The 13,056-nt window shown below is 34.8% G+C and overlaps 2 long non-coding RNA genes across 2 annotated transcripts; both read right to left on the bottom strand.

The window, feature by feature from the left end:
* Positions 1–1,193: 1,193 nt before the first annotated feature.
* LOC110905489 lies at positions 1,194–3,223 on the bottom strand. The gene is made up of 3 exons (XR_002573171.2): positions 3,070–3,223; positions 2,437–2,493; positions 1,194–1,509 (listed from the first exon to the last, which is right to left on the bottom strand). It is a non-coding gene; the product is annotated as an uncharacterized LOC110905489 (long non-coding RNA).
* A 3,742-nt stretch (positions 3,224–6,965) lies between these two features.
* LOC110905488 lies at positions 6,966–8,989 on the bottom strand. Its single transcript, XR_002573170.2, has 3 exons — positions 8,842–8,989; positions 8,209–8,265; positions 6,966–7,281 (listed from the first exon to the last, which is right to left on the bottom strand). It is a non-coding gene; the product is annotated as an uncharacterized LOC110905488 (long non-coding RNA).
* Positions 8,990–13,056: the final 4,067 nt, after the last annotated feature.

Genomic DNA, 13,056 nt, shown 5'->3' with positions numbered 1-13,056 from the left:
TACCAAACCTGTTTTCTAACTTTGTTAAACATGTTTCGACATGTTTAGCTCGTCGCTTTTAGTTTAGTGCTTGTGTAGAGTCGTAAGTCAAGCGGACTAAACACCCGCTTAGACTTTCGAACACGACCCGTTTGGTCGATCATTAGGATCCGACCAAACATATTTAGGGACCATAGTTGCATAGGGAATAACCTTCCGAGGTTATATCTTATGGTAACCTAGTTTAGGTAGTTGTATGATAAGTAGTTTATATGCCTTAGGTAAATTACCAAAATGCCCTTTTCATACATAATTGGTAATTAAGCATATGTAACCCAAACTTTTGTCACTTAACTGATTATGCAACATAATTAAGCATGTTTAGGCATATAATACTTGTCATAGGACTAGTTAAACGGTCCGAACGCGTTTTACGCAAACGACGCGTTAAAGTAGCATAAGCTACCTAAACGGGTCGTAATGGGTTGAAAGCACTTAGGATAGGTTTCATTTTAGTATGTAGGCCTTGTTAGACCATAATATATGAGTTCCCACACTCATTTGGTTTACTAGACCTCATCCTATCCGATCTTCCGATTTAGGCCGGTTTATTTATGTAGTTATCAATACTAGGTGTCGTTTGATTCCGTGCTCCCTCTAGCTTGCTTGGTAGTTGTTCAAGACTTCTAAGCACTCTCAAGTGAGTACATAGTCCCCTCTTTTACTGTTTTCAACTGTTTTGGGGTGAAACATGTGTACCTATCTGTTATTTTCATGATTTCAAAGTATAATTGATTATACATGTTAGTACTTATCTTTTGACAAACTAAATGACTATCTATGGTTTAAACACTGATTTTTCAAAGATTATGAAATTAATTGTTGGAATAGTACTTATTTTTGTTCACCAGACCGGTTGGTAGTATGATATAGCGCTATAGGATTTGACACCCCATTCCTGTTGTCATGGAATGTCTGAAACCAATTTGTTTCTCCATCCAAATAGGGATTGCCTTCGTGGTATTCCTATAGTCTCAAAGGTGTAGTTTGATGCACTAGGTCTAATTGAATTCATAAATCACACTTTTATTGTATATTTTGATATACTCCCAAAAATATAGTTTGATATACTCTCATGTGTGGTATTGTACAAGACCAACATATATTTCTTTATACAATTTGTAAGGTCCGCTTTTCCATAACTTACAAAATAATTTAAAGACGTCAAAATACCAACTTTGATACATAAAAAAAATTCTTACAAAAATTGGGCATGACCCGTTCGTAAAACGAACATGCGCCCTGTTTTTAACATAATAAACTAACAACAATCTACGACCCTTTTAACATTAAACTACCCAAAACAAAGACAACAAGGTTTGCAAAAAAAATACTACTACTAACAAAGTTGGACAAAATAACAAGTCATGGACCATAAGGACGAACATAAACTAGCGGAAGCTTTTGGTATAACATAACATGGACCCGTGCTCGCTCCAAATCTCCAAATCGCCTAAAGTGAGGATTTACCTACATACACAACAAGTTTTTTAAAGTTAGTCATCTCAATTGTCGAATCATAATTATTTCGTTTTAGTTCCGTCCGTATATGAGCTTTCTTCTTTCTTACACATTCGACTACCCAAGTAATTGGGTTTGGCATAAACACTCTCAACGAGAGTTAAGCATACACATTCGACTACCCAAGTAATTGGGTTTGGCATAAACACTCTCAGTGAGAGTTAAGCATACACATTCGACCCATTAAGTTGGGTTATTTGCTTTCAACATAAATTCTTCTTTCTATCCATATAACGGATTAAGCTTCTAGCATTCATTATAGCATTCAAAACCACCCGTTCAAAACGGATGGTAGCTTATTCTTACTCGACTTGATCACTAGAACCGGTCGACTTGCATAGCTTATTATAACTCTCATAACAACCAATCCGCAAGGGATTTGCTAGTTACTTACTAATCACCATAGCCTTTTTAACAAAGATCGATTATCATATTATAAACAAATTTATAATTTAAATTTTGTATGCAACAAAACATACTTTTCCATTTAACGGATCTTTATGATTAAACCAAGTTCACACACTAAGACTTGATCCAAGACCCGTCTAACTTTCTAACCTTCTCCATTAATTCGACCCGTTCACAAGGTTCGACTACATGACTTTCCAACATACATTCTATTAGTACGACCCGTTCATACGGTTCGACTCCATAGCATTCAATCATACATTCCATTAGTACGACCCGTTCATACGGTTCGACTACAAAGCATTCCCTCATACATTCCATTAGTACGACCCGTTCATACGGTTCGACTACATAGCATTTCCTCATACATTCCCATGAAAAATCATACAACGCTACACTAGAATTCATTTACCAAAACTAACGTTTGTAAATCTACATGAAGGGAGAATTAAGTTCATATGAACTTACAGAAATCTTGCGTTTCTAGCGCCTTGGATTGACTTGTTCCTTCGTCTTTCTTTGTTCCTACATGTCACAACTTCATACACTTAGCTTTCTTATGACTTCATTACTTAGACATTCTTTGATGTACATAGTGATGTTAATTACTCGCATACATTTTGCCATCATCATATTACATTAACTTAGCAAGTATTCATGTAAAATCACAATAAATTCCAATTAAGGCATTTCATCGAACACGTGGTGTGCGTACTATCTACAAAGCATAATGTACATATATCTTAAGCTCATCTTCCATATTTCATCCATTGATTAGCATAACAAATCCCTAACTTCATAATTTACCATTCTAACTATGTACATTTAGCTCTACATCAAATACTCATCAACTTATCATCATCATATTTCTTCAAACATCAACAATACATAAATTTTTTGTTTATAAAACACCACTAATCTTAATCATTCTACAACATAAAAATGGGGTTTTCCCCAAATCATCATTATAGACAAAATTAAACATATCTTAACATCTACATATTCATAACAACTAACATGCATGCTTTATTTTACACTACATTCACGGATTACGCAAAACCCCTTAAATCGAACATCACAAAAAACCCAAATTCGACTTACTTGATGTTAGAAACACTTAGGTAATTAACATTCCTGGTTCATGCATCCAAATAGCCTTCAATCCCCTTTCAATTTGATGGATTTATGTTGTTAGGGTTTTGGTTCATCCCTTGCTCTCTCTCTCGATCGTACGCTCACCCCCACCAAACACAGACCAAGTTTTTGTTTTATGAAATTCTTATTTCATATTTTCATTTTCAGCCCCTTCTCTTTTTAAATCATGCCACATTCCTACTTCACATTCTAACTTGGTCATATTTCCTTTGGTTAATTAGGTTATAAATATATATTTTAAACTTACCATCATTTTCTTACGGTACAATTCTATATTTACCGGTTTTCTATTATTTAAGCATCACAAGCATATTATTATTTTGTAACATACGAAATTTGGGGTGTTACAAATCTACCCCCCTTAAAGAAGGTTTCGTCCCCGAAACCTGAATACGTATCGAATAATGACGGGTAGTGTTCCCGCATATCATCTCCTGTTTCCCATGTGAGATCCAATTCTTTTAGATGTTGCCATTGGACCAAAACTTGTCTAATGGCTTTGTTGCAAAGTTGTTTCACTTTGTAATCTTTTATTTCCACGAGCCTTTTAATATATTTCAATCTTTCATCCACCTCGATGTCATCCAAGTGCACACATGTCGTTTTATTCGTTGAGGCATTTTCGTAATTGCAACACATGGGAGGTGTCGTGAATTCCATCTAGTGCCGATGGTAATTTTATCCAATATGCTACCGTTCTGACTCGAGCTAGTATACATTCTAACAAGTCTACTTGTATCCTTTCGTAAGTACATACCTCGAACTTTGACAACAAGTTTTCATCCGATCACCTGTCATGACGAATTGGTCACTACCACTTTACACTTGTCCAATGCACTTGGTAATTCAATATTGTATGATTCAATATGATCCTATTACATTATTTCATGATCATCGTTCAATTGTTCAAGCTGATTTCTTAAAACTTATCTGTCAGATTATTCATTCCCACATACCTCTGACATCTACTTAGGGGAAATAATTATCATAATATTCATACTTGTTCATTCCTATTCATTCATATAAAATCACAAATCAAACATCATTCAATAGTTTCTAACTATTTAGTTTCTACATACACCTCATCCTTCCAGGGCCAATATCAAGCGGAATTTCTTTCATGTCACTTGGTTGATAGTTCTTTTCATACTTTTCTTGCAATACCTACGTATAATCTTTACCCGACACCAATATTTCTTTCATTCATGATCTATCATACCTGCATGGTTAACCACAACTTAATGTATACGTTTATACAAATCGTGTACCTCCTATCTTGCTCTAATCTCTTTACCGTCTATCCCTTGGTTACAAGGGCCAACATAAATCTTAATCACGCTATCAATATGATCGATAATCAATACTTACATTTGCGTAACTCATATTATACTCGAGGTCTCATACTCAGCTATACTTGTCATCACATTCCATAGCTATCATACATACGTCATTCCTTCTAGCAATTGTAATACTAAGACAATTACCTAACATTGTACCACAAAGGGTTAATTCTTATCTATATACTTACCTAGGTTCCGCTACATACGAGATTATAAGCTTATTACATATGTCATTCCATTCCAAGTATGTGTTACATAAAACTTGGTACAACCATTCATTCGATAATTGAGATTACACTCTACCACGTAGGGTTGTTTTATAATACGAACCAAGAATCATGCGCATAAAAACTTTAACTCTTGAACATTTCTTTAGAGGTTTACCTTCTAATAAATAATCCTCGCATACGATAGGGAACCTGACTGAGGGCAAGATTCATTCAAATGTTCTTCATATTTTACATTCCACTCAACCCCTCTTTATGTAACATTCCACCTTTAATAGTTACGTATTCTTATATTTTCATTTTAACTTCCTTCAACGATAGCTTTTCACATCTTCCATACAGTTTTTTCTAATTATTCTAAATTTGGCATACTAAGCGTGTCCCCACTTTCTTAACAGTTCCTCACTTTTGTTTCCTCGCTTAGTATTCTAAATTTGGCATACTAAGCGTGTCCCCGCTTTCTTACCATTCTTCCATCATGACATTACAAGACATCTTATAACCGCACTTTACAATAAACAAGAATTTAGAGCCGCCATAATTTTCCTATATTGATAAGAAGATAATAATTACTTACTAGTATTATAAGTCACTTACTTCTGCCTTCCAAGTTACTGACCATACTTGTTCCTTCACTACGTCGTTAGAAAAATTATGCTCATCATGAGCCAACTACTTAATTCCTCTATTATTAATATCATCATTCTTCCTAGTCACTTCCTCTTGTGACGTAAAAACTTCGACTACTAATGCATGTATGTGTGTGTGTATATATACATATACTTACCTCAAACATTTAGTAACTCTATTACTATTAGTTGCTTGTTAAGCCATTCCTACAGTATGGACTCTTTCGGACGTTTGTACTTCCTTATTGATTTTAGACATACTTATGTAAACGTTGTTCTTGCCATCCCATTTCTGACAAATCCTCTACTAGTAAGTCCATCACATAATTATATTTACATGTTGAGCCACCTCCTTCATTCTTGAAATTCGTTCATATCTTTTAAACGTTCGAATTCAATCATACTTGTTATCATTTTACCATATCTTACAAAATCTCTATCCTCGTCGGTGCTCAAATCATCCATCTAGGTTTTAGCCCATTATTCATTCTACTAACATTTACTTTTTATTTGACAAAATTTTCATCCTTAGGACCATACTACACTCGAAATTCTATCATCCTTTCATGTTCAATACTTTCTAAGCTTAATCGTAATTATCATTCCTACCTTCCTTTTTTTTTTTTTTTTTACATTCTAGGACCATACCATCCTCTTCCGTAATCATTTGTTATCGTTTGTATTTCCTTCGTCCGTCATCTACATTAAGCATTTTCTACATTCATATACTTTCCAATTTCATCTCAAGTTACATTCATGCATTCATAATCATATTTCAACAACTTTCATTTCACTTGTACATCACCATCAACATTAACATTTCTTACTTCGGCCATCTACAAAAGACGGTTTTTTTTTTCTACATTAATCACAAGCTTTCCATATAATACATACTTCAATTCTTATTTACTGCATTTAAAATAGTGTAATTCTTAATCTTGATTATCGAAGTTTTATCATCCGACTCGTGTTATTCACATTGTTACTTTCAGTTCTTATCGAAATCGCTTTCATTGTGATCACAGACTGTGATACTAAGTATCTTATCATCATGCTTATAAGGACCCTATGCTATCATCTAATGGTCCTTTGAATTCACACGGAACTCCCAAACATGAATACAATAAGATAAAAGAAATTTTTCTGCGGATCATATTTGTAAAGGCCGTCGGCGACGGCTAGTCATACCGTCGGCGACGGGTTCTAATTATGGACCGTCGCCCACTTTGCCCGTAGGCAGGGAGTTTAGGCGTCAGCTGAATGGGGGCGTCGGCGACGGCATGAGAGCCCGTCGGCGACGGCTCCCCGAATTGCTGAAACGCTGCTGTTTCATTCATTTCATTTTTTTTTGTTACTTTGTCTATTTCCCGTGCATATTTCCAGCCATACGGTTCCTAAATTCTCCGTATGGCCTCCCTATCTATTCATCTATAAACTTAGCTTTTATTTTTGCATCCGAAACATATTACACATACCATTATTATTACTGAGAACTTGGCGTATTACCTCATTGGCGATCTTGGAGCGAGCACATTAGCACGAGCCATTTGGTTTGAGTTCGAGCGCTAGGACTCTTGCCCGAATCCCTCAAACCTTGGCTCTGATACCAACTTGTAAGGTCCGCTTTTCCATAACTTACAAAATAATTTAAAGACGTCAAAATACCAACTTTGATACATAAAAAAAATTCTTACAAAAATTGGGCATGACCCGTTCGTAAAACGAACATGCGCCCTGTTTTTAACATAATAAACTAACAACAATCTACGACCCTTTTAACATTAAACTACCCAAAACAAAGACAACAAGGTTTGCAAAAAAAATACTACTACTAACAAAGTTGGACAAAATAACAAGTCATGGACCATAAGGACGAACATAAACTAGCGGAAGCTTTTGGTATAACATAACATGGACCCGTGCTCGCTCCAAATCTCCAAATCGCCTAAAGTGAGGATTTACCTACATACACAACAAGTTTTTTAAAGTTAGTCATCTCAATTGTCGAATCATAATTATTTCGTTTTAGTTCCGTCCGTATATGAGCTTTCTTCTTTCTTACACATTCGACTACCCAAGTAATTGGGTTTGGCATAAACACTCTCAACGAGAGTTAAGCATACACATTCGACTACCCAAGTAATTGGGTTTGGCATAAACACTCTCAGTGAGAGTTAAGCATACACATTCGACCCATTAAGTTGGGTTATTTGCTTTCAACATAAATTCTTCTTTCTATCCATATAACGGATTAAGCTTCTAGCATTCATTATAGCATTCAAAACCACCCGTTCAAAACGGATGGTAGCTTATTCTTACTCGACTTGTTCACTAGAACCGGTCGACTTGCATAGCTTATTATAACTCTCATAACAACCAATCCGCAAGGGATTTGCTAGTTACTTACTAATCACCATAGCCTTTTTAACAAAGATCGATTATCATATTATAAACAAATTTATAATTTAAATTTTGTATGCAACAAAACATACTTTTCCATTTAACGGATCTTTATGATTAAACCAAGTTCACACACTAAGACTTGATCCAAGACCCGTCTAACTTTCTAACCTTCTCCATTAATTCGACCCGTTCACAAGGTTCGACTACATGACTTTCCAACATACATTCTATTAGTACGACCCGTTCATACGGTTCGACTCCATAGCATTCAATCATACATTCCATTAGTACGACCCGTTCATACGGTTCGACTACAAAGCATTCCCTCATACATTCCATTAGTACGACCCGTTCATACGGTTCGACTACATAGCATTTCCTCATACATTCCCATGAAAAATCATACAACGCTACACTAGAATTCATTTACCAAAACTAACGTTTGTAAATCTACATGAAGGGAGAATTAAGTTCATATGAACTTACAGAAATCTTGCGTTTCTAGCGCCTTGGATTGACTTGTTCCTTCGTCTTTCTTTGTTCCTACATGTCACAACTTCATACACTTAGCTTTCTTATGACTTCATTACTTAGACATTCTTTGATGTACATAGTGATGTTAATTACTCGCATACATTTTGCCATCATCATATTACATTAACTTAGCAAGTATTCATGTAAAATCACAATAAATTCCAATTAAGGCATTTCATCGAACACGTGGTGTGCGTACTATCTACAAAGCATAATGTACATATATCTTAAGCTCATCTTCCATATTTCATCCATTGATTAGCATAACAAATCCCTAACTTCATAATTTACCATTCTAACTATGTACATTTAGCTCTACATCAAATACTCATCAACTTATCATCATCATATTTCTTCAAACATCAACAATACATAAATTTTTTGTTTATAAAACACCACTAATCTTAATCATTCTACAACATAAAAATGGGGTTTTCCCCAAATCATCATTATAGACAAAATTAAACATATCTTAACATCTACATATTCATAACAACTAACATGCATGCTTTATTTTACACTACATTCACGGATTACGCAAAACCCCTTAAATCGAACATCACAAAAAACCCAAATTCGACTTACTTGATGTTAGAAACACTTAGGTAATTAACATTCCTGGTTCATGCATCCAAATAGCCTTCAATCCCCTTTCAATTTGATGGATTTATGTTGTTAGGGTTTTGGTTCATCCCTTGCTCTCTCTCTCGATCGTACGCTCACCCCCACCAAACACAGACCAAGTTTTTGTTTTATGAAATTCTTATTTCATATTTTCATTTTTAGCCCCTTCTCTTTTTAAATCATGCCACATTCCTACTTCACATTCTAACTTGGTCATATTTCCTTTGGTTAATTAGGTTATAAATATATATTTTAAACTTACCATCATTTTCTTACGGTACAATTCTATATTTACCGGTTTTCTATTATTTAAGCATCACAAGCATATTATTATTTTGTAACATACGAAATTTGGGGTGTTACAAATCTACCCCCCTTAAAGAAGGTTTCGTCCCCGAAACCTGAATACGTATCGAATAATGACGGGTAGTGTTCCCGCATATCATCTCCTGTTTCCCATGTGAGATCCAATTCTTTTAGATGTTGCCATTGGACCAAAACTTGTCTAATGGCTTTGTTGCAAAGTTGTTTCACTTTGTAATCTTTTATTTCCACGAGCCTTTTAATATATTTCAATCTTTCATCCACCTCGATGTCATCCAAGTGCACACATGTCGTTTTATTCGTTGAGGCATTTTCGTAATTGCAACACATGGGAGGTGTCGTGAATTCCATCTAGTGCCGATGGTAATTTTATCCAATATGCTACCGTTCTGACTCGAGCTAGTATACATTCTAACAAGTCTACTTGTATCCTTTCGTAAGTACATACCTCGAACTTTGACAACAAGTTTTCATCCGATCACCTGTCATGACGAATTGGTCACTACCACTTTACACTTGTCCAATGCACTTGGTAATTCAATATTGTATGATTCAATATGATCCTATTACATTATTTCATGATCATCGTTCAATTGTTCAAGCTGATTTCTTAAAACTTATCTGTCAGATTATTCATTCCCACATACCTCTGACATCTACTTAGGGGAAATAATTATCATAATATTCATACTTGTTCATTCCTATTCATTCATATAAAATCACAAATCAAACATCATTCAATAGTTTCTAACTATTTAGTTTCTACATACACCTCATAATCCAAAGCATAGTTTTAATATGTTATTTTCAAACCAAAACATAGTTTATTATGTTATTTGTAAATCCAAAGTATACTTTTGATATACTACTGAAAACTTAATTATTTTACCAACTAAAGTATGGTTAATATACTATTTACTTAATGACTGGTTTTTGGTTGGTGTTTAGATAACGGGGCGGGTGCAATGTGATGAAAACATGGTAGATACGCCGTTGGTACTTCTTATATATAAGTGTTTTCATCGCATTACATACCGTGGCGTTATTTAGTACACTTGGGTTAGCGGTTTTGGAACTAAAATATATTCTAATATATTATTTATTCGACTTTCTTAAATCAAAGTATATTTTTATATATACTATAAACCTTTTAGCAAAATATTGTTTTTCAAACAATATATTTTTATACAAACTTATTCTACTTACTTATTTAAATTCCTATGTATTATTCTTTTATATCATCTGATTTCTTATAAATGATTTATAAAAGAAAAACCTTTTTCAAGGATCATGACTACTTTTCTTAAAACCTTTTTCTTTAAACTCATAAGTCATGAATCCTAAATCAATAAAACCTATGTACTCGCCGGCATTTTTTTATGCTGACGTACCTATTTTTACACATGTTTCAGGTACTGCTCTGTGATGATTGATGATATATGCTACACTTAGGATGGACTCGTGCCTTAGCGACTTTAAAACTTGAAAGATAATAGTTGTACTTATTTGATTTTATTTAAACAATGAGTTCATTTATTCAATAAAACAAAATTATTTATTCCATGGTTGTGAAACAATGATTCTGTTACAACACTCCCCGACGTTTCCGCCACGTTTTGTTGTTTTACGTGGTCGGGGTGTGACATCCCGCCATATAATCACGGATGTTTCCAATGTCATCCTACATGTCGGAGATGTTTCTTTCTATTGCTCCGACCCAGGCGTATGTGTTGATGGCCATGTTGTAAGTGTTCCTGGTACACATGAGGTTTTCCTGTAATAAATCATGTAAACTTTGAAAGTAAGGAAAACCACCTCCTTGAGAGGAGGATTGATGTAGGGTAAAATACACATATTTGTCCCATGTAAAATGTATAATTATTCTATAGTTTTTATTTGTTTTATTTAGTTTTAGTATTATATTATATTATTTTGTGTTTTGACAAGTCCTGGTGTAAATGGAGCGAAAACGAGTAATAATTAAATAACTAGCCAGTTGAGTAGAGTAAAAATTCGCCATTATTTTTTGTGAGTAGGCCGAGCGCGCTATCTTTGTGTTATAATATGGGTGACCATATTTTATTAAAGGGTTGTGTCACAAGTTTAGATGGGCAGGGCCAAGCGCAAATAAAGTGTACAGCAGATAACCATCATCGAAAATACACAAGCATCTGCCAACTATATTTACTAGTGGGCCGCCATACATAATTAATTTTACTTGGACGTGAAGTAGGACAAAAGTGAAAACATCTTTGAATTAATATAAGTCCAACGAATTCATGCAGAAGGTGGATATGGGTTTTCTTGAATGTTGATAAATATTATATATTATATTAACTAAACCCTAGTGGAGAAGAATAATATAAATAGATCATTCGGTTTGAAAAAAAGGGATCATTCGCACAAGAGTTGGGAGTCGATATCAGCGAATCATCTGATACGAAACAAAAAGGGGGGACGCAAGATCAGTATTGGGACGAATTTAGAGCTTTATTTTCCAAGGGTTCAAGTTCAAGGGGTTGAAGCAAGAGGCTTAGGGATCAAGAATTAAACGGGTTTTATCTATTTAATTCTCTTGTTTTCTTAGTTTCTTTATTTTACTTCAATGAATTCTGTTATTGAACCTTGTTTATTATCTTCGTTCATGACTTTGATTGGCTAAACTTTTAAGCCACTTAGACTTGATGAATGGACTGATATGAAGTTTTTACCTTTTTCGTTATTTGCATGAATATTATGGATAGATTGTGTTTAGTAAAGAGTTTGTTTTATTGATTTGATGCACATGCGTACTTTAACTTGGTTTATTATTGTCATTTGCTTCGTATGATTCTTAGTGACGGTCTATGTCATAACATAGAGTCATACTAGGGTTTAGGATTTTGGTGAGTGTCTATATCAAGTAAGAAATCTTAACTCTTTAGGGAGAATCGGCCGATAACCTCTAGAAGTAATTGGTAATAATTTGCTAGGTTTTAGTGTTCTGCTAGTCCTAATACGTGGAAAGTGAGGGGCTATTGGTAGGTCTTACCCGACGAATTGCTTTAGACAGTCCTTGGAAAAGGTCGTGAATTTAGTTGCCCTGTCGGTTTATTAGTCTATCAAGTCAAGTTTAATAATTCAAACTACCCTAGATCTATGATTGGAAAAGAGTAGGTCAACATTAGGGTACTTACACAATAATTAGACAACTGGAAATGCGTCTAATAACTGGTAGGATTAACAGCCTAGGTAGTTCCACAGGTTTCTCCTTGAGAAGGGTCGAGGGGCTTAGTTGGTTCTTAATAGGTTTAGTACTTTAAGATCCTGGTTCCATAATTCGTGCATTTAACTTAATCGGTAAGTCTTTAAAAACAATCCAGGATTCTTGTCTAGGTGGTCTCGTTTCCATATAAGAAAAGCCCTTAGTCTTCATTCGTTTTTAGTCTAGTTTTAGTTAATTAATTAGTTTAAATAGATTTCCTTAGATTTTCCGTACCCCCCCCCCCTAAACAATTAAACAAGTTAAGTCGTGTCTGTCAGAGTCTATTAAAGTCTAGTTTACGTGATACATAGAGTCTCGTGGGTTCGATACTCGGACTTAATGTAGCTATACTGCATTGATCGGTACACTTGCTGGTTGCGTGGTTTAGTTTTAGATCGAGTCTAAGTTTATAAATTTAAAGCTTAGAGTGTCTAGATTAGGCTAATTTTAGTAGTTTTTATTTAACCACTTTTAGCACATCAAGGATTGACCCGGATCACCCTGGTGCTGGTAGTAGTACTGAGGAGGAGGACGGATGCGTGGAGCGTGTAAGACGAGTGCCTCTTGCGGGTTCCATGCATGCCCTTAAACTCTTTGAAAACTGACTG

This window comes from Helianthus annuus, chromosome 14 (assembly GCF_002127325.2).
Source record: "Helianthus annuus cultivar XRQ/B chromosome 14, HanXRQr2.0-SUNRISE, whole genome shotgun sequence".
Lineage (NCBI taxonomy): Eukaryota > Viridiplantae > Streptophyta > Magnoliopsida > Asterales > Asteraceae > Helianthus > Helianthus annuus.
Note: the sequence above shows the minus strand (reverse complement) of the source record. Positions and strands in the feature narration are given on the sequence as shown.